We start from the raw sequence: 26,380 nt of genomic DNA, 5'->3' as shown, positions 1-26,380 counted from the left end.
CAACATGAGCGTTAGTAAGAACGTTCCTTTTAAGACCACTGGTGGAAACCAGTAAGAAGAGGTTTCCTGTCCTGTCTAGCTCAAACAGGCTGCAGCAAAGGTATCAAAGATCTGCATGAAACAATGCTGCAGAAGAACTTGCCCTCAACAGAGCATTTAGGTTCCTGTAATTCAAGGAATAAACTGAGATGGCATCCTCTGATCTCTGCCATCTGAAAGAAGTGCATACCACTTTGTCCTGCTCCCTCACTTTCCGGGTAGATGCCTGAGAGCAGCCGAGTAGACAGAGAAATGAGAAAGACAAGAAAGAGATGTACAGATCAGGAAAGAATGTATTGGCATTAAAAACTCCCATCGAGTAACCTCCTTCTGTGGTAGAGTTGGGTTTGGCTGTAATAAAAGTGCCACAAGTCACAAAAATCCAAAAGAAGTAAATACTTCTTTTATATGTGTAAAGAAGGGAGAATATTGACACTTCTCATGAAGTAAAAAAGGGAGGCCTATGAGCTCCAGCTCATAACCAGGTTTCGTTGGTTTTATTTGGCAAGAGAAATGCACAGCAACAGCAGTGAAATAAGGTGACTCTGCTGAACAATTGGTCTTGTCAAACGAGAAAACAAAAAACCTGGAAATACTTCCTGCAGGAAGATTTTTCCTCCCCTCTTATCCTACTAGTTGGCCCCTACATCAGTAACTTAAAATTATTTCTCATTTCATAATGTACATCGGACCAATTTTTCAAAGGATGCAAACTTAGTTTGCAAGGAGACAGGCAGGTTTGGAAGATATTTTATCTTGTTAGGAAGTGCTTTGGCAAAAATATATGAGAAAAACTGAGTGACAGATAAGCCTGAATGACTACTCTGCGTCAGCAAAGGACTAAATTTAGGTTTCTAGACAAGTGAACTCCAATCAGTCGATAGGCAGGGAGCGGCCTCTGAAAACTTTATAAAATTTTAATATAGTAAGAAAAGGGAAACAGAAAGACTGTACTGGTCATAATCAAACCAAGATTCATAAGAACCCTAATATAGTCAATTAGTAAGGTGGACTACTTTAAGTGTAAAAATGGGGGGGGGGGGGGGGGGGGGGGGAAAGCTGAGCTGTGTTTTCGCCTATTTTAGAGGAGCTCATCTTCCAAATTGATGCCTGCTCTGAACCCCAGAAAATCATTTCTATCTTTTTGGGCAGGTAGCACTTGCTCTATCAGATATCACAGAGAAAACCTGGACCTACTGCATGATCAGGATCTGGACTGTATATTGAAGTCAAACTAACAAGAACAGGCAAGTCCTACCTCCCTTGCTCAGCTCCCACCCAGCCTAAGAAGTCATGCTATGGGCACCCTCGTGGCAGCCAGCAGATTCTGCTCCAGTAGCGGCTGCCTGTATGTAAGACATTTCTATTATTTCTTGCTAATAGCTGAATCTTTTGAAGTTCAGTGTCTAGGAGGTTTGTCACACGCTCTATAGCCATTGAGACACTTACACTGCAGTGTTTCTGGAACTGTATTAAGTTTTCCCCCTTAGGATAACACAGTTAAATCCCTTGCATTCACAAATTAGAAAGTAGGACATGAAATAAAACCCCAGGTTCAAGCTGTTAAAAGCAACAGTGGTTTTGGACATTATAAAGATCTGCATAGGTCAGTAAAATCAAAAGCTACTGAAGCCTTCTCAAAATGGAAGCATACCTTTCTGCTCTGTTAAGCTTTAAAGAATTAATACAGTGAGTTGTATTAAAATCTCCTCTAGAGAACTTCAGTTTTATTTTGCACAAAATTTCATGGAAGAGGACAAATGACTGTGCTTGACTTCTCTGGGTATGGTAACATCTGACAGGGAAAGAAAGAAAAAAAACCCAAAGCATTTATTTGCTTTACTGTGGTTCCCAAAAACTCAGCCAGGACTAGGGCTCCATTGGTTACGTGCTGTAAAAGTGTCAATGCTAACAAAGTTTCTGCCCTGAAGAGTTTACAAACAAGCACAGGCAGTGGGAAGGGATACAAACACCAAGTCCCTAAGCAATAAATCCTCTTCATCCACTACTCCCGGCTACCATTTAATTCAACCTTAATTAGTTGGCCTGTTTCTTCCAGGCATCCCAGGCAAAGCATATATCTTGAGGATAAATCTGAAAGTGAGGTCAATGGTCCTCCAGACCAACGCAGCCTGCACAGAAGCAGCAATGCTGAAGGTCTTCGAATGCCGTGTAGCTAGCAGCACTGAAATGGCTCTTCGATTTCCCCATCACACCCTGCTAGGCTTGCTGGTTTTTGCAGTAGCCTTACATCACATGTTGGTTTCACCAGCCAGCTTCCGTATGCCTCCCAGTATCCACTCTTGGCTGCTTGGTTCCATGAACCATACAAGGAGTATATAAGAAAGAAAACATTGTGCCACATCAAGACCTTAGCTTCAGAGCAGTCTGTTTAGGGTTTCTTTAATTATTTTTTTTTTAATAAGAAAGGAGAACTACAGGATGGGCAGAAACAAGAATGACCACTCACCTCCAACAACAGACCAGAGCTGCAACAAGCAGGAGGACAAGGGGCATTTAACCCATGTGGTATGCCCGGGCAAGGCTACCCAGCACCCCTTTCTCTTTCCCTCGCACACTAAATACACTTCAAGTTTTCAAGTGTTTGACTTTTTCCAAGCTTTTCAAATTCATTTTCAAGGTTCTTTTAGGTAAACTTCAGTTTTCCATATACTTCAAGTTTAAGTTTTGCTGAACCTTACCTGAATCTCAGCACTTGACTTCCCCCCCACACACCCCACCCCCATTTTAGCATTCGATTTTAGAAACAATGCTCTGTATTTGCAAAGCTTTAACCATGAATTCCCAGCTGTACAAAAAAACAATCTTAGCCATAAAGAGCCTGTGGTTGCTGGCAGGAAAGAACAGCCAAAAAACACATGAAGAATCTGATGAAGTTACAGATTGCATGTAAAGCATTTGAACAGATAAGCAGAAATGCAGAGAAAGCAGGATGGTTTTCCAGCTGTAAGGGGGGCTGCATCACAGCATTGCCAGGCTGAAAGGCAAAAGCAGATTTTTTTTTAATTTTGTTTTATTTTTTAATGTGCTAGAATTTACTTTGTACAAAACCACCTCCTGTAATACTGTTTTGTAAGGTCTTCAGTCCTTGAAAGGACTAAACTTTGTGACTCCGAGGCTCTGGAGTAACATCTCACCAAGCAGTCCAAACTATGTATCCCATAGGAACTAGACAAGCACTGTTTATGCTGGTTGTATGTAAGACAGCAAGCCATAAACAGAAATTCTTTTTGTACTTTAACATTGCCACCAATAAATATATCCACGGTGGGATAACCTGCCTTATAGTCAACCCTCAGATCCTCACCCTGTAGACAAACAACCCATAAACTGTAAAAGAGTTTCAAGAAAACCAGGGATTTCCCGGGAGCACACATCCACCCCGCTTCACTGGGCTGCATCACTTCCTTCTATACGGCTGCACTATCAAAATAAAACCAAGCTTTCAAAAACACATCACTTCTCATTCAACAAAGCACAGTGTCCTCAAGGGCACTCCCCCCCACTCTGTTTTTACAAAATGTTAATTTATGAACTGCTTAGAAATATCAAGAGGATTGGGTTTCAGGCCCTACAGTGCTCCTGTTCTAAACTACACAAGATAAATAAAGACGGGGAAACAGCAAGTGGGGGGACCGGAGAGGAGACCAACTGGCCATACACAGATGAATTCCTGCTGGAACCATGAATTTCATGCAAAGAGAACTAAAATAGCACTGTCTTTCACAAGTTCATTGTTCTCCCCTACTATCAAGGGAATTACTGAGCTGGAACATTCTCATTTTCTTATAAGTGATACATGACATTACTGTGTTGTATTACCCTGTCATCAGTCTCCTCACTTTTTTGTTATAACACAAGTATTTGCAAAAAGGTCCTTCTTTGGTTTGGTTTCAGGGTGTGATTTTTTTAATTTATTTATTTGACTTTTTTTTACCTGTAGCAAAAAGTCTGAAACAATGACTCGAGGGGTTTTTTTAGGACTTATATTTTCTTGTTTGGCATTTTCCCTGTGTATTTTCCTACAAAGTTCAGGCCTGCAATAACTTACTCTCACCTTGTGATATTGGATGAGACACAGGTTTGCTCATACACTTTGTCTCACTAGCTTCATTCATACTGAATGAACGCCAGAACTCACCATTCATAAAGCGAACAAATTTTCTAATCATTGTATCAATGCCCTCTCCTTAAAATTCACATGAAAGGAGACCAAAAAAAAAAAAAAAAAATATCAAGGACAAAACCTATAGCCAGTTTCAGCAAAAGAAATAAACCCATAACCCAGTTCTTCAACAATGTGCACAGATAAATTTGTATAACTAGAGTAACTGCAATTACAGTGACTAAAATTAACCTTAAGACAGAAGATGTACATATATCCTTTCAGGCATCATACTACTAAATGCAGAATGGCTTTCCCCATAGCTGTACATGCATGGTTTTGTATATCTGGTCAGCAATAGAAGGCTGGAGGAATTAGGAGAAGTAACTCATCTCAAGTTTATTTTGCAGACACATAGGAAAGTGATACCACCTGCAAAAGCCATGGTCCACGGAAATGAGAGGAGGCAAGGAAACCAGAAACCACACTTCAAACGTGTGGGAGCAAACAAGTTACCAGCTTATTGCAGCATTATGTTTACTATCACAGCTGAGTTTAGGACTAAAAAAAAACCAGATATTTGTGTAAAATCAATCAAATTTATGTAACTTGCTGAAGGTTATGTTTTGTCACTAAATTGGTTGCTTAAAAATAAATAAATATACATATATCCCTCACACAGCATTTCCACAGGTGATACTGCTTCCCAGCTGCGTCCTGTCTGCAAACAAAACCATATGCTTCCATTCAATTAGAGATACACAGGAGTTTCTTTTGGCTGCAATGGATGGAAAGGAGGTTTAAAGGCATTTTGTGTTGGCTTGGCTCTACTGTCGCTCTCCTCCAAAGGCGCAGAGGTAGCCCAGCAAGCCACTCCCAGGAAAACCAGACATATGCAGATTGCTTTCACAGCAAGAAAAAGAAACTTTGTGACACCCTTCTCCCTTTAGTAAAAAAAATGAGAAATAACATATTTAATTGCAAAATCAGCCTAAAATCCCTTCTTTTAAAATTTGAACAGTGTTGGAAACCTCAGTACCGTGGCCTTCACAGCCCACCAAACAGCTGAAAAACTTGCAGGTTACACCACAGCAGAGAGGCTGGGAGCCTAGCTGCGACACAAGCTAACAGACCGTCACTGATTTAATTGACTGATGATTTAATAAAATGCCTGGATATAGATTAACTTGCTTTGCTTAATGTAGCTCAGCTTCCTGGCAGCAGGAACTGGCCCAGCGCTGTTTCTGGGCTGGGAGCTGGGCTGCCCAGGGTCTGCATCCACCACTCTCCAGGGTCACTCACACTCCAACTGACTCCCTAGCCACACAACTTCCCTTCCCCAAATTTAGCCCATTAGCCTTCCCAAAATAATGAAGCTTAACACAAAGCTAAGGTACAGGGCATATACACAGGCACACAAAAACCCTCGTATGTGTAAGCCTTTTCCATGCTATACTAAGTCCCTTATCCAGGCCTGTCTTACTCCTGAGATTAATACCTAGCCAAATACTCTTAGTCTCAGGACTAAGATTCTTATTTTGCACCATTTCAATCTCAGAGTTGACAAAATCGTTTAATGGATTACTTAATTCCTACCCAAAGCCTGGAAATAGATGAAGCAGTGTAGGTTAATAAAAGCAGCGCTGTTCCCTGTGCCTAGCAGAGTAAGGCAGCAATCTCTCTCAAATGTGAACATCTGGTTTCCCTGCTCCCATCTCTTCAGCCATTATTAGATATTAAAAACAAACCCACAAAAAAACTCAAATCACAGCAGGTATTGCTCTACAGACCACATGCCCAACTGCAAATGAAGAAAGATATTGTAAAATTTGGAAAAAAAAGAGTAAAAGGATTATTAGCTAGCTCTAATTACACAAACCAATCTCATCCTCTTGTCATAAGCCTCTTTCCTGTGTCCGGAATCTATTTGTTCAACATCGAGAGCAGTCTTTTGTTAAGTGTCCAAGGGTCATCAGCACAGGGTGATTAATTTCCCATTTTACAATACACACTTACTATCAACCAATTCACTTGTAATACGATACAACCCTGCCCTCACTTGTCAATGTTTTTTCCTTTAAAATATTACTAACGGCAAACAATACTTAAGATACCAATTTGTAAAATCCAAACAACATTTTCAAAGGAGCTGTCATGGTGCTATAATAAAATAAAAATCACAGACCACGTCTTGAGTTCAAGTAGCTACATCCTAATAAAGTTAAGAACTAACAGCCAACTTGAATTACAGTGCAGCATGTACGCAAAAGCATATGTATGTTTATACTCAAATTAAGTCCTCTAACAGGTTCTGGGGCAGCTGTTTCATGTATGCATGAGACTTATCTCAGGCTCAAATATTAACTTCCAGAAATCCTTAGCAGACGTTCTAGATGCTTCTTCAAATGAGTAAAATCTAGTTTATACCTTCCAATATAGTTTGTTGCTTGAATACACATTTTGGCAGTAAATTGTGGGGAAGCTCCCAATGACAAACAGCCCACAACTGTAAGAGTGAATATTCACTTTGGGTGCTTAACTAGAAACTTCTTGAAAAGTCCCAGTTTTTAAAGGACAAGTAAAACCAGAATTTTCTGCAGAAATGGGGTCCATCCCAAAGGGTATCAAGCTGGACAGCCAAAGCACCATGGAAGTTGCTAGTTACCTTCAAAAATAGAGATGTATTATACAGGACCAACAGTGCCTCCAGATGATGCACAGCATCAGGTGAAGAACATTAGGGAGAGAAGAACAGGATTTGGGGACTATTTCACCCCAGTGTGTAAAAGGATAAACACTATGGATAGCTGTCATCGTCACCGAAATGCCTGCAGCCTTCCACATCCAGTGGGAAAGAGCAAAGCCTCTACTGATTCCAACAACTCTTGACTATAGCTTATGTCCTAAAAACAGCCTTCTCCAGCTTACTGTCCTCGTGACACTCAGGGCTGTGTTGTTTTAAGAACTACATTAAGCAATGACAGTTTCAGAAAGTAAATATCTCCAAGCCCTAGAGCTGAGCAATAAAGCTCTGCTTCTCTCAGTACCCCCCAAGCCACAGCACCTGTACTGCATTCCCAAAAACGCAGTAGACAACTATGCACGAGGCCCAAAGCACCACGCTTGTTGTTATGCTAATAAATATTATTAAATATTTCCTAGCATTTGCAAGCCAGGTAGTTATCCAATGCATATTTTAATAAGAGCATGCACCAACCTTAACTGTTAAAGACACAGGTAGTGTTGGAAAAACTGGCATTGAGACCAAGATCCAACAGACACCTCCACTCTAGTTTTGGTCAGAGCAGCTTCAGTGTCCAATTAATGTGCTTTTCCTCTCTGAAGAATACATCAGACTTGCTTTTCCCTTTAGGCTCCCTTCTGCAAATGCTCCTGCCCTGAAGCTCTAGGTATTGCAGACCTACCCAGGGAAAGCCTGAGTTGTCACCTTCTTCCACAAACAGAAAACTCCATCAGACACTTCAGGTTTCCTACTGGAGAACCTGTGCTAACCCTGCTCCCTGTGGCACAGCACAACGGCATCTGCCACTGTGACATTAAGAATTATTTCTTCTTAAGTGCTCCTTTTCTTTCAACTCACAAAACTATGGGAAAACATTCTCCTCTAACAAATAATTTAGGTAGTCACAGAACATGCTCACTTTACTGGAGCATCCCTTCTGAGGCATGACAGTCTCAAAAAACATGCATATAATTCACCTAGCAAATGCAATGATGGAGTCACTTGGTATGGCATCCCCAGAGAGGAAAAGTTAGAGCTGCAGCTCTGCTCCCAGGACACCGTATTACACTACACATCCAGGCAATGCCTCACAGAAAGTAAAACTCCAAGCAACAGAAAATACTACTTCTCTAAATCAGTCAAGAGAGAACACTCATTCAAATCTCATTTTTAAATTAATTAAAGCATCAAATAATAAAAATCCAAATAAGCACAGTTTCCACCCAATTCCACTACCTCACCTTCTGGGTTTGGAGCCTTTCCACAGCTAGCTCATACTCAAAAAAAGCAAACTTAGCAAACAGACACCCCACTTTGCACCTGAAATCATTTCTTTCAACTGCCTTTACAAAGTGGCCTTTCAGACTGGTCCCTCAGGAATCGAATGGGTTAAGTGCCCACAGGTTCCAGCCTCCCCAGTAAATCATTTATTACCCCAGCTCCGGGACAAGCAGCTACACAGAAGTGAGAGCCCACGCTGTGCAGCTGTTCACCAGCCAGGCAACTCTCTGCAATTATGTTATAGCACAGGATTAAGCTGTGGAATGGAAATGGGGAGTGGAAATGCATCCCTTTATTGCTGGGGTTTGGGTTTGTTGTTGTGTTTGTTTGTTTGTGTGGTTTTTTTTTTCTTTTGTAAAGTTATGCAGCTATTTTAAATATTACAGAGCTCACTAACATGAAGTTCATTTAAGTAGTAACCAGTGTATGAATGAAATGAAAGGATTATCATTATAAGCACAATTATGGAAATACTAGACCAGAAGGCAGAAAAAGGAAAGGGTATGAGAACACTGCTCCTAAACTCCAGTTTAGCCTTTTTTTTTTTTTTTTCCTAGATCCTTCAGAGGCGGCACACCCAGAAATCAGACATGATGCCAAGGCTGGTTCCCAGGGAGGAGGTCAGGTGAGAAGGTTTTGCTGCCCGTGCTGGACCTCCCTGGAGATTTCTCTGCTGCTGCTGTGCAAGAAGTCATCCCTTTGGTCACCCCCAGGAAGGGCCTGACATCTTCAGCAGCAAGCACTGCTCTCTGCCAGCTCACCACATTCCATAAATTAGCAGCAAGTTAAGCTATATGACAAATCAAGCCACAAATTGCTTCTCTTACATGAAAACTGGTGTCATGCATTTCTCCTTTAAACACACGCATACATTTAGCTAATGAGCATTGACATTCATAACGAATTTGGAAACCAGCTCTCAGCCAGCCACTTATTCATTCCCAATAAAGCAGGTTTCATTCATAATTTTGCTGAAGAATTTCTTTCTCAGGCTCTGAAAACAGGTATAATTCCCCTGCCCAACCCCACTGAAAAAAGGGCACCCAAATAATTTCAATAAATACTTGTCTCTCTACAGTAACAGCAGTTCATGATTAATCCCCCCCAGCTGTTGCTGCAGCTTGGTAACACCAAATGACTTGGACCGGGTTTTATTAAAGCGCTAGTCTTCCCAGGCAAGACCATAGAAAATGTGAGATGCTGCAGAAGGTAAGCAGGTTAGAGACAGTGGGAGGGGAAGGGGCAGCTTGCAGTAGTTTTCCTCCCTCCCTCCCTCGAGAGAGCTCAAACATGGCAAGTGCCCATTTCCAAGCAAGACTCTCGCAGTTTCTTTGCTTCAGGCTAACAGTTTTTGCAAATTCAAGTCTTTTTGGAGAGGATGGGTGTAACTCCATGAGCCAAAACAGCTACTGTCACTATTGCAATAACCATATATTCACTCTTAAGTCAGATCCATCCCCTGATCTGCTTCGCCATACCAAGAAGCTGGTGTTAACAGAAAAACAAGCCTAGAAGCCTCAATGCCACAGCTGCTGCAGGACAGACAGACGGCCATAGTGCCAACCGGGAGGTATGCCTGACCAGCAGCCGGTGGGACCTGAGCTCTGATCCTGACCGGCTCCCACAGAAATCCTTGAGCTGTAACCATGTGTTTACCCCAGGACATGAAAGTTGTATCTTAAAATAACAGGGGAAAACAGCTGATGTTCTAAGTGTTAAGTGCTATTTTACACCATGGCACATGGCTGATGCAAGAGTTGAGGCCACACACCCCTTTCCTTTTCTTTTTTGCTTCTACCACAAATAAATTGTATTTTATGCCAAAATACCTTGCCAAATTTACTTATAACATGAGCTTTGATATCAGCAGCCCCTCCTGCCGTCAAGCAGGTAAGCTGGGCAAACCCTTTGCCCCAACCCCCTTGCCTCAACTCTTGCTTGTACCTGACAGAGCTGCCAAAGCCTTTAACCTTACTTTAACTGCATGAAGCAGTACAGGTGGCTCCAAGATGTCCTTCAGGTCGTTCCCACACCAAGCAGGGAGGAGCAGGGCAGGTCACGATGCTCAGCTCCTGGAAGAGAGGGAAGAAGGAGTCACCAGGTGCAAGGGAAAACACAGCTACTGGGGGTACCAGCACCCAAACTCGCATGACAACACCTTCACCAAGGGGGATGGAAACCATCTTCTACCTTGCTAGCCATACAGGAGACGTTGCCTTCCTTGGTAGTCCCATGTGGTGACCTACCCCAGGCTTCCATGAGCACACATGGGGCAACGACCACACAAAGTATAGGGCTATCTATATACCCACATGAGCATCCAGCACCATCGAAGAATAATTGTGCTGTTGAGTTGTATTTGCTACTGTCCTGTTATTTGGTTTATCCCCAAAGCTGTTGATCCGCTGTCCATAACTGCACCCCCCAAACCTCTAAGCTGGCCTGAAGTCCTTTACATCCCATCTTAAACACAACCCCTCCCAGACAAACTTAATCAAACTATTTGTGATCTTCCCTTATGGCAAGGTATTTTAAAAGGAACAAGAGTGCCAAAAAGTAGATGATGGCAGGTGACAGCCAGCAGATGAAGCCCAAATCTACCAGGAAATCTCTGCCCAACTCTTCTGGGCTGCCTGCACTTTTCCACAGTCTGATTTCCTGTTCTGGGGCAAAACTACTCAGTAGATTCATCCAAAGGGATGAATCTGATCTACCGAGCACACCTGGAAAGAGCAGTTTAAGTGGATTAAATGTCAAAAGCAGAAAAAAACCAGGTTGTGTTTTAGCTGATTAAATGCTGTGTGGGAGATTTTATTGGCTAAATCAAAGTCATCAGAGCACCTTAGGCCATCATTTGGTTACCACACCAGGAAAGTTTGCAGCTACACACACAACACTGAACGCAAGCGCACCACACCGACTGCCCCCTCCTGTTTTACCAGACAGAGGAGACTCTGCCCCTGCACTCTCCCCGTTGGGAAAGCATCTGTAATCAGGGAATCTCACAGCCTGAGCTAAACTGCTGAGTTCAAAGTGCAATTACAAGCACAGAAGTAACAATGGCAAAACTAGTTACTGGCTGGGAAATCAATTGTATTGTGTGAATTAGCTGGCGAACATACAACACTGAAAGATAATGCATTGCACAACAAATCTCACTCATTCATCTACAGAAGAACAGCATCACCTGAACATCTTAGTGGCCGTTTTAACAATAAATCTTAAGAAAACATTGTTTAAAAGTCTTCCACATTCTGTTAGTGGGTTCCTGATGAGAAATGGGGAGAGTATTTTGCAAGGCACTACCAGGTACCGCACGCGAAGAGGCATTTTACTGCAAATATACATTATTTAAACACAGAACACATTGGAAAAAAGGAAGAAGTTTGCCCTCATTCCTCTTAAAGTATCAAGATTGTGCATTAATTTCTTCATGGCAGCGTCACACATTTCTGAATTATATTCTTATGGGAAACTACTGGACCTTAAAGAGGAATTACCTGAACTCTTAAATCCCAGCCAAGACCACACAAACCCTCTTTGGATTCATTAACCAGTAAAAACCATCCTTGCAGTCACAAACAAACTGACTGGAACTTCCCTCTAGCATTCCTGTAGTATTACTTTCAGAACCACATTTTAAAAGATGGCTACGGTTTGATAAAGCAATGATTAACTATGTTAAGTAAGCAACATTAACCCAAGGCTCCTACTAGCCATCCTGTGTTGATCTCCAAGCAACAGTTCTCTCCAAGGCACATACTACAACAGCACAGTGGTTTCATTAATTCATGAGACACTGATAATCTAGCTTTTAATACCATACTTGTAACATCTGCAGAGAAAGCAGGGTTTACCGCTATTCCTTTGAACCAACAAGCAATACAGGCATGGCTAACACAGCAAATAGTGAGTATGCTGTAAATCACTACAGGTTTTTCATCATATCCACTAAGGAATGAGGGTGTGCGTTTGGAGACACTTGGCTGCTCATGACATGGAAAGTATTAGCAAGAGGAGAAAATCAGCTGGTCACACAGATCATAAAATTCTTCCTCTGAGCTTTTTTTTTTTATTTTCATTCTGTAGGAATTATTAGATTGCTACAGGAAGAAGCAAAGAATATTAAAAACTCTTAGATACATATTTTAGTTCCCTATGTAAAGAGCCTGCACAATCAGTAAGGCTGTTTGCATCAGAGAATCAATTCCCCAAAGAATTAATTTCTGCTTCCCATGAAACTGCTACGGGATAACTCCCGCATGCCTAAGCACACCCATTTCAGCAGAAGGATCCCCTCATGTGGATTTCTTCTCTTCTTCCTCTACTGGAAAATCATTACCAAGTGTAGTTGAACACTGATGTAGCTTCTATTTTCTGAATCTTAAAAAGACTGTTTAAAAACTGTGCTTCATGGGTGAAGTCATACTGCTTTGCAAATAAACTACTCTGCATCATCACAGGAAGATTATTACATATTGTACCTTTATAAGGAAAACTGTAAAAAGCAGCTGGCTTCCTACCTGCTCTGCCAACATTCCCATGTTCTGACCTTTAACTCTGCATAACTTCTGCCCAAAAGGGCCTATAATCACGGTATCACACAGTGCTCAGTAAAGTAAATGAGAATGTAAAGAAGAGTCCTTTGACTTGCCTTTATACAACCTATACTGCTTGGATTTAACAAAAATAGGGGGGAAAACCCATCCTGTTTGCTAGGACAGGATATTTGATGTCAGATTGCTCATGGTCTTGCCCCTTACATACCGAGACAGCTAAAGCAGTAATTACCCATGCCACCGAGGAATTACTGAAACATGTTTGGGGAAAAGAGAGGGGAAAAAAGTTTAAGGACAGCATTACAAGTATTTATGCCTTTAAAAAGACATGTGGATTATATATGTAAGTCCTGTCATAGACAAGTTCTTTCCCACCCCCACCCCCCAAAAAAGGGAAAAAAAAAAAGGAATAGAAAAAATTAATTAAAAAAAAAAAGAAAAAAAAAAGAGTCCAGCAGCTTGGAGGTGATCGGCATCTGATGTCTTCTTTTACAGGCAAAGGAGCCAAGCATCAAAAGGTACTCTCTCTACATTTCTGAATTAAATGAACAGCAGTGATTAACGGGGGGGGGGGGGGGGGGGGGGGGGGGGGGGGGAGGAGTCATCCAGTGTTTAAAACCAATTTAGGAGCAATCAGTTGGGGCTCTCAAACACACAGGCTTAATAGAGGCCCAACACCTGGACCTCAGGGTTTCCAGGTGCTCTGCTGGTTCGTCCACAGTAAACACTGCTCAGCATGGAGGAAACCAAACTTGCTCTTTTTCCCTCTGAACACAAACCCATTTCATTTTTCTGAGAAGCTTTGCATGTTTTGTTGCTCTGCCACCTGATTTCTTTGACACATCGAACAAGTTATCTCACCATCTGGTTGTAATTGCCATCATGAAGCCTTCAACAAATTCAAAAAACAGCACCAAAATCAGGACATTAATGGTCTAGGAGATGAACTGCTGATTATTTGGGATTATTTGATACAGCTGGAACCTTTGGATAGCCAGGACACCCAAACACAGCCAATCCCACAGCCACGGCACCCAAACAAACCTCTGGAGTATTTCCGAGCTTTGGCTGTTGCCTGCTTAAAATCTCCTCACAATTTCATATCAACTGATGTCAAGGAAAACACTGCTTCTCCTCATCAACTCCCAAACTTCTGGGTGTACAACTACATGTTGCCATTATCTTTTGCTTTTAAGACACGGCCTATACATCTATACCATGATATTCTCATTACAGGACATCCTTTTCCTGCTTATAATGCATCTCCCAAGATAAACTGGCTCACAAGACCTCAAAAGTCTGTCCCATGGTCTGAACTGTGTTTCCCAACTCCTCAGGGAAGGGAGCCTGGACACACTCCTCAGATAGTCAAGTGACAAGGCCCAGCCAGCACGGGGTTATGAAAGGCAGGTCCTGCCTGACAAACCTGATCCCTCCTGTGACAGGGTCCAACTACAAGCAGCGGGGAGAAGTCTCACAATCGCTAGTCCTTGGTCTTGTCCGGGACCTCAACTTCCCAGATGTCTGCCGGGAACACAAGGCAGCAGAGAGGAGACGCCCGGGGGGGCTCTGGGCCCAGCGGCTGAGGGAGCGGGGGAAGGCGCCCGCTGGCCTGTGGCCTGGGGACAGAGCGGGGCTGGTGGGCACTGGTGGCTGAGGGTCTGGGGCACGGCAATCGCAGAACGACAGGAGGAGGGGGTCAGCAGAACAGCTGCCCCGGAGCCCCTGAGGGCCGGCTTCGGGCCGTTGAGGAGCCGGGCGGGCAGAGTCCCGGGGGAGGCAGCCCTGGGGCCGGGGGCTCCGGGCAGGCTGGGCGCTCTTCGGGAAGGGAACGTGAAAGGCGCCGGAGCAGGCCGGCCCCATGTGCCGAAAGGTGGTGGGAAGACCACCGGCCTGGCTGAGCAGAGAGCTTTGGCTGGAACTCGGGGGGAAAAGGAGAGTTTACATCCTTTGGAAGAGGGGGCAGGCAACTCAGGAGGACTACAAGGATGTTGTGAGCTTATGCAGGGACAAAATTAGAAGGGCCAAAGCCCAACTAGAACTTAATCTGGCTGCTGCCATAAAAAACAACAAAAAATGTTTCCAGAAACAGATTTACAACAAAAGGAGGGCTAAGGAGAACCTCCACCCTTTACTGGATGTGGGAGGAAACATCGTGACAAGGGGTGAGGAAAAGGCTGAGGTACTGAATGCCTTCTTCCCTTCAGTTTTTAATAGCAAGACCAGTTGTCCTCTGGGTACGCAGCCCCCTGAGCTGGAAGACAGGGACGGGGAGCGGAATGAAGCCCCCATAACCCAAGGGGAAATGGTCAGCAACTGCTGCAGCACTCGGACACACACAGGTCTATGGGGCCAGACGGGATCCACCGCAGGGTGCTGAGGGATCTGGGGGAAGCGCTCCCCGAGCCGCTCTCCATCACTGACCAGCAGCCCTGGCCGCCTGGGGAGGTCCCAGCAGAGTTACCAGATGTGACGCCCATCCACAAGGAGGGACAGAAGGAAGATCCCAGGAGCTCCAGGCCTGGCAGCCGGACCTCGGTACCAGGGACGGTTACGGAGATCACCCTGAGCGCCACCACACAGCACATGCAGGACAACCAGGGGATCAGGCCCAGCCAGTGTGGGGTTACGAAAGGCAGGTCCTGCCTGATGGGCCTGATCTCCTCTGTGACACCTGAAGTGCTTAGGGACATGGTTTAGTGCTGGACTTGGTACTGCTTGGCTAACAAGTGAACTCAATGGTCTTAAAGGTCTTTTCCAACCCAAACTATTCCACGATTATGTATAAAAGGAAGAATAAAAAAATGTTTTGCCTAAAATCTGCTTTGCTTCGGTCAGGTGTAAATACAACATGGATCCACTAACCACTCCCTCACACCAGATTTTGACCAGCAAAGCTGAGGGCAGACTGCAACTCATCACATTTGACACACACGCAAGGTTTCTCTAAAAATAAAAGATGGGTTTTGTTTAGAGGGCAGCACTGACTTGGCAGACTGGATGAAGAAAAGCCAAGAATTTTAAAACAGAAGAAAGTAAAACATACCCATATTTCACACAACGGTACACACTGCAGAGCAAGCAATAACATTAAGAGGTTAACTGGAGTCCCATTAATCCTGATTACCAAGAGGTGACAGACAAAAATTCTTTCATATACATTAAATGGACTTTTGAAACTTAAACTCTTTTGACAGTGTCGCCTTGAACTTGTAGACAGAAATATTCCTGTGGTGAAGAGAAACAAGGAAGCACCCAACCAAGAGCACTTCCCTGCTTACTCCAGCCCTGGACAGATGCAAATTTTCTTTCTAGAACTTAAGAGACCTGCACAGAGCTAAGTTTTGTGTTTGCTTTTTATTTCCACCAGCAATCACAAAGCAGCAAAACAAAAAGACTGGGGATGCTTCACGCCTCTCTGCCTTGCCTCTTGCGAGCGACCCGAGCTCCATAAACTCCTCTTGTGCAACAACAAGCAGGAACCTGCTTCCCCACGAGAAGACAAGGTACCACAGAGACTCTGCAAACAGTGAACCCCCCTGACCGCTGAGAGAATGGTCCTGCACAAGTGCTCTTGGAAGGCACACAACTGACATTTTGAAGGCTGAAGCAAGACAAAAAAAACCCTGGAAATAATCATGGTTTTGTGACCCATTACCATTTTTACTAATAATAAATTAGTAAATTTGATCTTTAAACTGAAGCATGTCACAGCATTCATCCTAAATAGCAGCTGCTTCCTTCCAGACAGTCTTGTAAAACCACATCACGACTGAGATAAGGGCTTCAAACTGTTTCCACAAGACCATCACAGCCGACTGTCTGCGGGAGATACTAAAACATAACTCTTGGAGAATTTAAAATCTGAGCAACACATTAATTAATTACATTGATCCACCATAGAAAGACCACCATCCCTCTTGTTACTGGGAAACAGTATCTGTGTTTAACTAAAAAACAAAGCAAACAGCAGCAAGCTGCAGCAACACTTCAAGCTCACAGCTGCTCATAAAACACAAACTCTTAATTCTGCTGCAGATTCTTCTTCCTTTATCTTTGTTTGTTTGTTTGTTTGCTTGCCTTTCCCATCCAGGGAGCAAAGCCACAAGAACCATCTCTTGTCTACCATGACATTCAGGTTACAAACTGAATGCATTGTGCCCTTTTGCTAACACAGGCCAAAGCTCAATATATATCCCCTTCAGAAGACCTGGAAACAGAAGAAGCACAAACAGTGAAGCCCGGAACTACTTCAACATGGTCATCATCAAAAGCCACCAACACAATGCCACAACACAAAGGAAAATGCCACTTAACCACAGTCCAGTGAGCAGGACAGGCTAAACGTTTCCTGGGAAGGTGACATGTCACACCCAGAACAGGAGACAACCCTGAAAAAAAGGCAAAGCAGATAGAAGCAAGAATCATGCAAAATTTTCAGTTGGGAGGGCCCTTTGGAGGTCATCTGGTCCACCCTCCTGCTCAAAGCAGGACCATGACATCCTCCCCATGCTCCCATTGTTCAAAACTGTCCCAGTCAGCTATGGCCTCTGTCTCAGTTCCCACACGTAAAACTGAACTATGTAGGCTCATCAAGCTCCATTACCACAGGAATGAAGTCAGAATCATCAGCAGTTGCAAGGCACTCCAACTGCAGCTGTGTAGCCTGCACAATCAACTTCTTTCATCTGACTTTCCCCACCTACAAAATTAATTTTCATTTCCACATAGGTAAAATAAATAAATAAACAAAATAAACAACTTTTACTGTAATCAGAAACCTTGTGATAAGGAAGGGAACATGCACATGTTGAAATGACGTATCAGCATATAACGTGGACCGACACATTAATACAAGCTTTCTCCTCCACGTTAAAGATCACCTTGGTATAAAATACAAAATATAAAATCCTGCCTGCCACTGCAGCTCCAAGCCAAGACCAAGGTCCCTCCATGCCAAGCACCATGGAGGCACATGGCAAGAAGCCCTTTGCCATCATGTTTACAAGTTAGACAGATAAATGCTGGGAGGGGACACAAAGGACCAGAAAATGAAGTGACCCGCCCAAAGCTTTACAGATGACTGCCAGCACAGTCTGTAATCCGGCCAGTATTGCCTCTCCACCCACACAGCCGCGACATCCCCGCTTTCTTCAAAAGCTGGCTGCCTCCATCCACTGCCGTGTGGCTGCCCTGCACTGCCGAACACCAGCTGAGCAACTGCGATATTAAGTCACTTCACTGCTTGAATCAACATGTCATTGGAGTGGTGCAGCACTTAATTATATAAATTACGAGATGTGTATAATGGTCCTAAACCAGTAATGAAAGAGAAGGTCTAATGATGCAACAAAAATCTGCAACCCAGCGCCCAGATTACGGGTGGGTTACACAACAGCTCAAACAATTAAGCATTTAGGCAGCTAGCTGCAGACTTGCATAGTGCAGATCACGTTTTCCCAGAGCCATCATCTGACTCCAAACATGTGAGCTCCCCACAAGCACAAACTACCTACCTCCCTTGCCTCAGAAGCTCGAGAGTGAAGGTGAGCTCAGTGTTTGAGCAGCAGTGCCATCCACAGTAGAGCAGAAGAGATGCTCCAAAGCAGTGTCAGCCCTTTTCCCAAATCCCCCTCCCAAATTCACATTCAAACTCAACAGATAGATGTAAAATCTGTCCTAGCAACCCCTTATAGCTCAGAAGTAGTGCTCACTCCTCTCAGCATTAACATCCCAGTGAAACCTGTTCCATTTACAGCTGGGGTGACTTTTGCACCACACTGTGTGATTTAAATCCCAGCTGCAGCCTCGTTTCAGAAAGCATTATCAGTACAGGGTCAGAGAGAAATCACCCATAGACTCTGACAATAAAGGCAATTTAGGTATTTTATGAGTACTCAGCATGAACCATTTATATGGAAGAGAATGTTCCTACCCAAACATTTCTGAGTGTGGTTTTTCAGGGTTTTTTTACAAAATAGACTCAAATACTTCCAGAGAGTATTGATAATGCATAAGGCAGAAATCATTTGGTTTGAAATATTCTTTTACAGTATATTGACCTTTTATGTCAATAAACACAGTACCAAATTGCAGCTTAGCAGCCTAATTTTACCTTCCTTTTGTAAAGTACTCAGATGAAAAGCACTATACCAGCATCACAGCTGAGAAGCATTATTTGGATTGTGAAAAGCAGTTAAGTGTCATGGTCAATCCACATGTTCAATATTGAGGAACTCAAACGAAAACTGACAGCACCAAAACTGCAATGGTAAGGAAGTGTGATAGTATCAGCTTAGATGCTACTTACAAATATTTGCATGTACTCGTTCAAACAAAAACCTCAAGAAGAGATGTTATGCCTTATTTAGAAACCCTTTAAAATGTCTAGTATGTCACTGTTCATATTAGAAAAATGTCATACTCTTATTCCCCTTTCACCTGTAAAATAAACTGTTAATTCTATCAAAATCCGGATTGGGAACTTTTAATTTCCACATGTTACTTCTCCTGCACATGGTCACTCCTCCACACCCCTGATACTTTCCCACCCACACCACGATGCATGAAAGGCAGAAGTGATGCTGGCAGCAAAGCAGGCAATGAGTGAGGCATGGTGCGGTAGCGAGGAGAGGCAAGCTCATATGATTTTTCAGATATTCTTGAGGAGTAACTGAATGAAGCCCCCCAAAAAGGGCCCACAGCTTGTTCCTGGGTGCATTAACACACGTGGACTGCAGTTACAAAGGGCATTGGCACCTACTTAGTTTTGATCCATTTGAGCTCTTGCAAGGGAGGCAGAGTACCTAGGCACTTCACAGCTGAAAGCCACAACACTGTCACACAAGTATCACAGAGTACACAACAGCAAAACTCAGATAATTAAAATGCATTCGCATTTTGTTTCCACTATGTATAGAACAATTTTTGCCGAGGTAGACGGTAGTGCAGGGTGCTGTTACAAGCCCTTTGCAGCTGCAGCAGCTCTGCAGTTATTACATCAAGGCAGATGGCCGAAAAGCACCAGCATGCAACCATAGAGCATCTTTTACCCTGCACGCCCTTCAGCTGGTTGCCTGATCTGCATCCTATATGCTTGACTTTTTTTTGCCCCCCCTCCTCTCAACAAAAAAAAAAAAAAAAAAAAAAAAAAAAAAAAATGTTTGCATTAAGTTGATTCCCCCCGCTAAAGAGGCAGACATTTGCAACAATAGCACCTTTCAAGAGGCAGGTCATAGCAATGCAGTATATTACAAGCAGAACAGCAAGGGACATTACTAAATAGCATTAGCACAGGGCACAGATTATGCCCAGCATCCAAACAGCTCAGTGCTTCCGTAACTCCCGAGTGTACGCACAGGAAGGAAGCAAGCTTTTGCCACCAGCAAAAAGATTACTGAAACAAGTCAGCAAATGTCTATATAACCTGCATCTCACAGTCTGACATCAAACACAGCCTAAAATTCACTGAGCCTGCTACCGCTCTGCATTCATGCAGCAAAGCGAAATCCTGGCTGTGCCTGCATCCTCCCATGTGTTTCACACGGAGGTGGCCTGAGTGAGGCCTACTTATTATTTTCTCTGCAAAGTGTGCTCCTCCCTCCTTTATCGTTAATCAAGAGTTACAACCAGTCACCAAACTAGCACTGCGATGACTTCACTACCAGCTGCTAGGCATCCTGGAAAAAAAAACAAAAACAAATTACAGTAAGGCTATTTTGCTGACGTATCTGGCCATACTTTCCTTCACGGACTTCCTGCATCTCTCCTCCCATCCATCCCCTGAAGCAAAGAATCTTTAGTCAAAGCAATGACAACGGTTTTCGCTCGACAGAACGCCTTCTCCCTCCTCACCCACTCCAAGCAGGTACAGCAAAGGAACTTTTTGCTCAGCGCAATGAGCAGCGAAGGAAAAACAAGAAGTTAAAGCCAACCCTAATAGCTGGGGAACGCCCTTCTTCAAGTGCACCTGTAAAGGACCACTTGCGCAACACCGCCTGTCAGCAGGAGCTGTAGGCACTACCCAAGCATGCACGGGGCAATAAAGCAAAGGCACTACCCGCATTTCCACGTGCATGTAGGGTTTCCAAGTGCCTATCTGCCCGTCTACACCTATGCAAGTGATGATTCACCTCTGGCAAACACGGCCCCAAACCATTTGGGCCTCCCCTTTCCTGTATGCCTTTGACTGTGGCTAATCTAGTCAGTCATTGCCTGCCTTCTCCAGAACCTGACTGTCATCCTGCATAGCACCAAATAAGGTTAGCTAGTAACAAAACAAAAAAAAACAAACAAAAAAGCCAATTAATATTTAACTGGTCTTCCTAAGCTAGGGGGTATCTTCAATGGCATGCATAGCCTTTTCAATACTTTTCAGGACCAGGAGGAAAGTTTCACTCCTTGCTTTGCTTCAGCCTGCTTGTGGTAACACATTTGGTTAATACCTGACCCAGGACTTCTTTTACTATGAGTAGGGGAAAAGAGACAAAGGAGCACGTAGACTCGATGGCCACAGGGAGCACAACGCCAGTGCTAAAGTCTACCTGGCCAACAGCCCGTACCATAGGCACAAGCTGTCCTCGTAAACAGGCTGCGGGAATTACCCTGTTCCACAGTCCAGACCCAGCTGCCGTCCCTGGGACCGTCCTGCACATGCAGGAACTTTTCCATACATGTGATCCAGACACATAGGGTGCACAGAGCAGCAGCACACCACCAGGAGACTGAGGCTTAGAAAGCATCACCTCTCTGCACACATAGTGCATCCTGCAGAGGGTACTGGATGAGCTTTTTGCAGCCATGCACAGATGCTTAGTAGTTTGCCCCTACAAGAAAGCTGTAATGCCACAGATTTAATCATCATCTACCTGCCACACCAAGAATGTAAATAAATCCCCTATTCAACAACATCAAGGAATAGCCTTAGCAGCAAAAGTAGCACTCTATAAACTGTCATTTCTTGAGACAAGACAATGTCCTTACCTATGCCCAGACTGACTGGTCCTCAGTGTCTAAATCACTGATCTAGTAGCGCAATTTTAGGCCACTAGTTTGCTCAACACTTTTTTTTTTTTTTTTTCCTAAAGAAAAAATGTTTTCAGGCAGGGACCATACCACAGTATTTAATATTGTTCTTACCTTGGGTCAAATACCTTATTCTCTGTGCTTTTCATTTGTTGATGCTTAAGTTACCTTTTTCAAGATAACAATTTTGTTTCTTTTCTCCCCTCGAGGTACCCTGCCCTTAACAGCAGCAGACTTAAATCTAGACGTTATTCCACAGATAACATCTATTGCTAAACAACATTTTTCTGATCTATACTTACAAAGCGCTCCAACCTATACTCAATTAAAATGCTTGCCATGACGTCTAAGGGGACGTGTACTTTTTCCATAGCACGTTTAAGACTAGAAAGCCAGACTCACACCAGGGAGAACAGTGACACTCTAATGCCAATTTAACTTCTGTGTGTCTACACACCAATAAGAAACAGCACTTGTTTATTTATCTAAAGCGAGTTGTCATTTCTACAAAAAACAGAAAACAAGGACACCAGAACTTAATGCCTGCCCAGAAATCTAAACAAAGAATGGCTTTATATTAAAAAAAAGTATTCTGAGATAATCACCACATCTTCCCTGATCTGTTTGACCTACTTCCTAGCAGCAGCAAATACTCATAATGTTGTTTCCCCCACCAAAAGAAAAATGCAAGGGGTGCAAGCGTACAGCATAAACATTTAGCACTAGTGGTTGCTGAGGATCACAGATAATCCATCAGATTGTAGCGATCAGTGTCACAGGTGAAGAAAGCCTCCTTCATTAGAGTTACATCCTCATGGAAAATCTCTTAAACAGCCAGCTTACGAAAGGTGAACAAATCTTACAGCTCTTAGATCATCCAGTAAAGACCTGACACTTAACAGTGCCAAGAAAAGATACAGCTAAGCTTCAGAGATGCTCTTCTGCAGGTAGCTGCAAGTCTCTCCCCCATCGAAGGCTTTCTGTTCTGGTGAGGTTTCAAAAACTGGTTTAAGCCAAACTCAGTTGTGACCAAGAGGTCTTGTCCACCCCAAAGCTACCACCATCCACCAGTCTGACGCTGGCCGGATCAAAGGCCAGCTAAGCTGAGGCTCATGTTTCTTCTACCACGTTAGCTTTCTGCTGGAGCTGATTCCATGATCCAGGAGAAGCAGCAGGAGCGCTGGGACCAGTACAAACAGAACCCTAGGTCTTCTCTCCAGGCAGCCCAGTAGTACAACCAGACTTAGGTCAGCTGCAAAGCCCAGCGTGCGCGGCAGGGTGAGCCGACTGAAGGACCCAGGGGCTCTCCCCACCAGCATGCTACCCAGGGACAAAAGGGAAGGGCTCTTTATTGACATCTAAATTCTTGGGGGTGACGCAAGAGGGAGAAATCTCCTGAGAACTTCAGGTGGAGGAAGGACAGCCAGCAGAAGCCGATTAACTCCTAAGCAACAGAGATCTGTACATGTAAACCTCCAGAGTGGCAATGGACTAGCAGGTATGCATGTGATTAAGGAGGAATGGGAAAGGTGGTGTCAGACAGAAACAGCAAAAAAGATAAAGTTTTTCCAGTGTTTCTGCAGGAGATAAACATCTACCTACTGATTTCATTTATTTTTGGGTAAGAGGCTGTTTCTGTTCCTGGCCTTTTTTTGGGATGACGTTAGGGTCAGAAGAAAGTATTAGGATCATTTGGGTTCTATTGCAGGTTGAAAAATTTCACCCCCATTTTCCCCTCAAGCCCACGACTTCGGGATTAGGCCTATCTCTAAACGCTTACAGGAACAATTCAAAGTTGGAGACCAAGCCCAATAACCCCAAAGGATTTGTCTTCAGCAACTTTTCCACAGCTTGAACTACAGCTGTTTTCCTTTGCAAATTTCACCTCAACCGCCAGAGCATGGGGAGGGGAAAGGAGCAAAGTGCTACAGTTGGAAACAGAAAGCTCAATACACAGAGATGCAGCAAAAGATCAATTCAGTTTTGCTGCCAGCAAAACTCTGCTCACTAATGCACTGATCTAGCTTGTCCAGTGCTTCACCGAACACTTGAGGTTGGACTTTCTTTTTTAATCCTCAAGGCTACACAACAAAGTTATGAGCTAACCAGGACTAAAAGATTTCTCTGCCCCTCTGGAACCAGCATCCAATTTCTCTGACCTATTTTAAAAAAGCATTAGTTTCCACTGTAAGTAAAAAACAGGTTCTTTATTTGAATCTTGTATGCCCCACCTGACCACAATTTGAAGCTCTTCTGCTGGCCCTAACCATTTCTTAAGCAACCGAGGAAATTAAATACAAAACATTGAACAATGCAGAGGGTCAGAGTTAAGCCCAAGACAAGGAAATTGCAAGTTAAGCCTCCCACTCTGGCCTTGATTCACCTTGCTTTGTTCAGCTACAGCTCTGTTCCCAGACCCTTCCTCTCTCTTAATGCCCAAGAGCAACAGGACAAAGAAAACAGCATGGTCTAAACACAGATGGCATTAGTTCCTATCAATAGGCTGGGTTTTGACGTAAATCACAACAACACTTAACAATTCTTTCTACAGTTTGCATTATTCCAAGAAGGACAGAGTAAAAAAGACCTGGGGCACCTGGAGGGGAGGTTTCCCATCACCCAATTTTACTCCTTTAAAAACTGAGCACAGAAGCTAGACATCTCCTCGCTGTCTACAGACCAGTTTGTTTTGGCGACCATAGGGTGGAAGAAGCACGCTCTGGGGGTGCCCATCTTCTCACTGTTTGTGGAGGTCTGCAGAGCTAGCTTGGCTAGCACTTGCCTGAATTTTTAGCTGACTGACATCGAACAAGATGGATCTCACCCTCCTCCAGTAATCATCAGTCAGTTGCTATGAAGTAAGCACCTGAGTTTCCAGCACAGCCAAGACCTCAATCCCCCAGTGCATTCAACATTGCTCAGCAAAGTCTGCAGCGGTTTAACACTAAGCAGGTCACCGAGGTCAGTGGCAATACTCCTCTGGCTGTTATTAGATCTGAGAAGTAGCCCTCTGCTGCATTAGAAGGGCACAGAGCTCGCTCAGCCCCTTGGCAAGACCAGGGCACAAGAAACAGAGGGAACGGACCAGGCATAGTGCAGTCTGCTCCTTCCACAGCTACAGGAAATTTCTTTTCCAGTTTACTGGGAAGGTGCTGACACAGGCACACTTACATTGCCTTACAGCAGATCAACTACATCTCAGTGCTTCCAAAGGGAATTTAAGTTAAATTTTGATAGAAAAGCCAGCAAAGGTTTCTTCAAAATGTTTATGAAAAGTGAGAAATCTGAACAGTCGCAGATCACAATGCCAAAGGATCAGAGAATTTTCATAAATCCAACCTGCAAATTATTAAAATAGCAATAAACAAAATGTGTAATGTAAAAGGGTAATTGATATCATGGGAGGAAAATTACTGTCTTGGAAACTATTATTTTCACAGCTACTGAAACGATTGGAAATATATGGAGAAAGAACATGGCATTTGGGGTTTTGTTTTGCTGTTTCCCTATACAATTGGTGACTTTAAAATGCAGTCACAGTATCCTGAGTGAGACAAATATAGGCAAAACCCAAGTATGTTTTGTTATATAGCTTTTTATGTATCATCACAGAACAGAAATCTATCTAGCAGCGAGACACACACATCCACATGACAGCTACAGATCAGAACTCAACAGAAAATTTAAAACGCAGGGCTTGGAGTAGCTGAGCCAGGGTCACATTTGGATGTCATCAGTTCGTAAATCCACCTACGCTATTCAAGTTCTGAAGCACTCAGGGTGGAAATACTGCAGTGTAATGAGAAGATTTACAAAAGAAAGATTCTTACAGTCCTGCTCGTCACGTAAAATCCCATTACAAGCACATCTGGTTTTGTACTTCCAGCAAGGCTCCTAGATCAACGGTGCGAGAACATGCAGCCGTGTTTGCCTGGTGGTCTAATCATGCTCCTTCCTCATCCCCATGGTGATGGGGACCTTCACTTACTGACATCTCCAACACAAGGAGATAAAGCAGCAGGACAAATCACATGTTCCACTATCTTGCAGAAATAAAAATCAAATGTGAATGATATTTATCTTCCCATGAAGAAAGATTACAAGGTGCAGTGGGGAAAAGAAGCAGCACTGAAACACTGGCAAGCTATTTTTCCTAATTAAAACAAGAAGCAATCTTTAAAATAAAGGCTTCCAAGACAGTCATTGCTCTTCACCGATAGCATACAATGTTTACAGTCATAGTTTGCATTTGCAACTCTAGCAATGGATTAAAGAGAAGTTTCAGGAGATTGTACAGAAATGTACTAAAGAGCACTTCAAAATTTCTGCATGAAGAAAGCGCCTGTATTACATAGAAGGGGAAACATGATCTAGCTATCAAATTGCTGCTACAAATACAGGAAACACTAAAAGCATCTTTTATTTTCAATATAGCATAGGAGGGACCCCACATAGGACACAACTGTTTAATCAGAAACAATGCACATGCTCAAAGTCTACAGCCTGTCTTCTGATTCAGATACAACTGATTACCTGATGGGGCTTCTCCGTAAGGTTTCAAAGAGGGCCAAACTACCAACTCATCACTTCGAAATGCAGTTCCAAAAA

At 43.4% G+C, this 26,380-nt stretch overlaps 1 protein-coding gene across 12 annotated transcripts in view; it reads right to left on the bottom strand.

Moving 5' to 3' along the window:
• The window catches only part of AKAP13 (A-kinase anchoring protein 13), a 203,428-nt gene that overhangs the window by 161,237 nt on the left and 15,811 nt on the right, over positions 1 to 26,380 (bottom strand). For all 12 annotated transcript variants that reach the window (XM_040600086.1, XM_040600088.1, XM_040600089.1 and 9 more), the window contains exon 2: positions 10,165 to 10,261. The gene's annotated coding sequence lies outside the window, so the exon portion shown is untranslated. The remainder of the gene's footprint in view (positions 1 to 10,164; positions 10,262 to 26,380) is intronic.

Source organism: Falco naumanni, chromosome 7 (genome assembly GCF_017639655.2).
Source record: "Falco naumanni isolate bFalNau1 chromosome 7, bFalNau1.pat, whole genome shotgun sequence".
Classification (NCBI taxonomy): Eukaryota; Metazoa; Chordata; class Aves; order Falconiformes; family Falconidae; genus Falco; species Falco naumanni.
The sequence above is the reverse complement of the archived record's forward strand: the minus strand, read 5'-3'. Positions and strand labels throughout refer to the sequence as shown.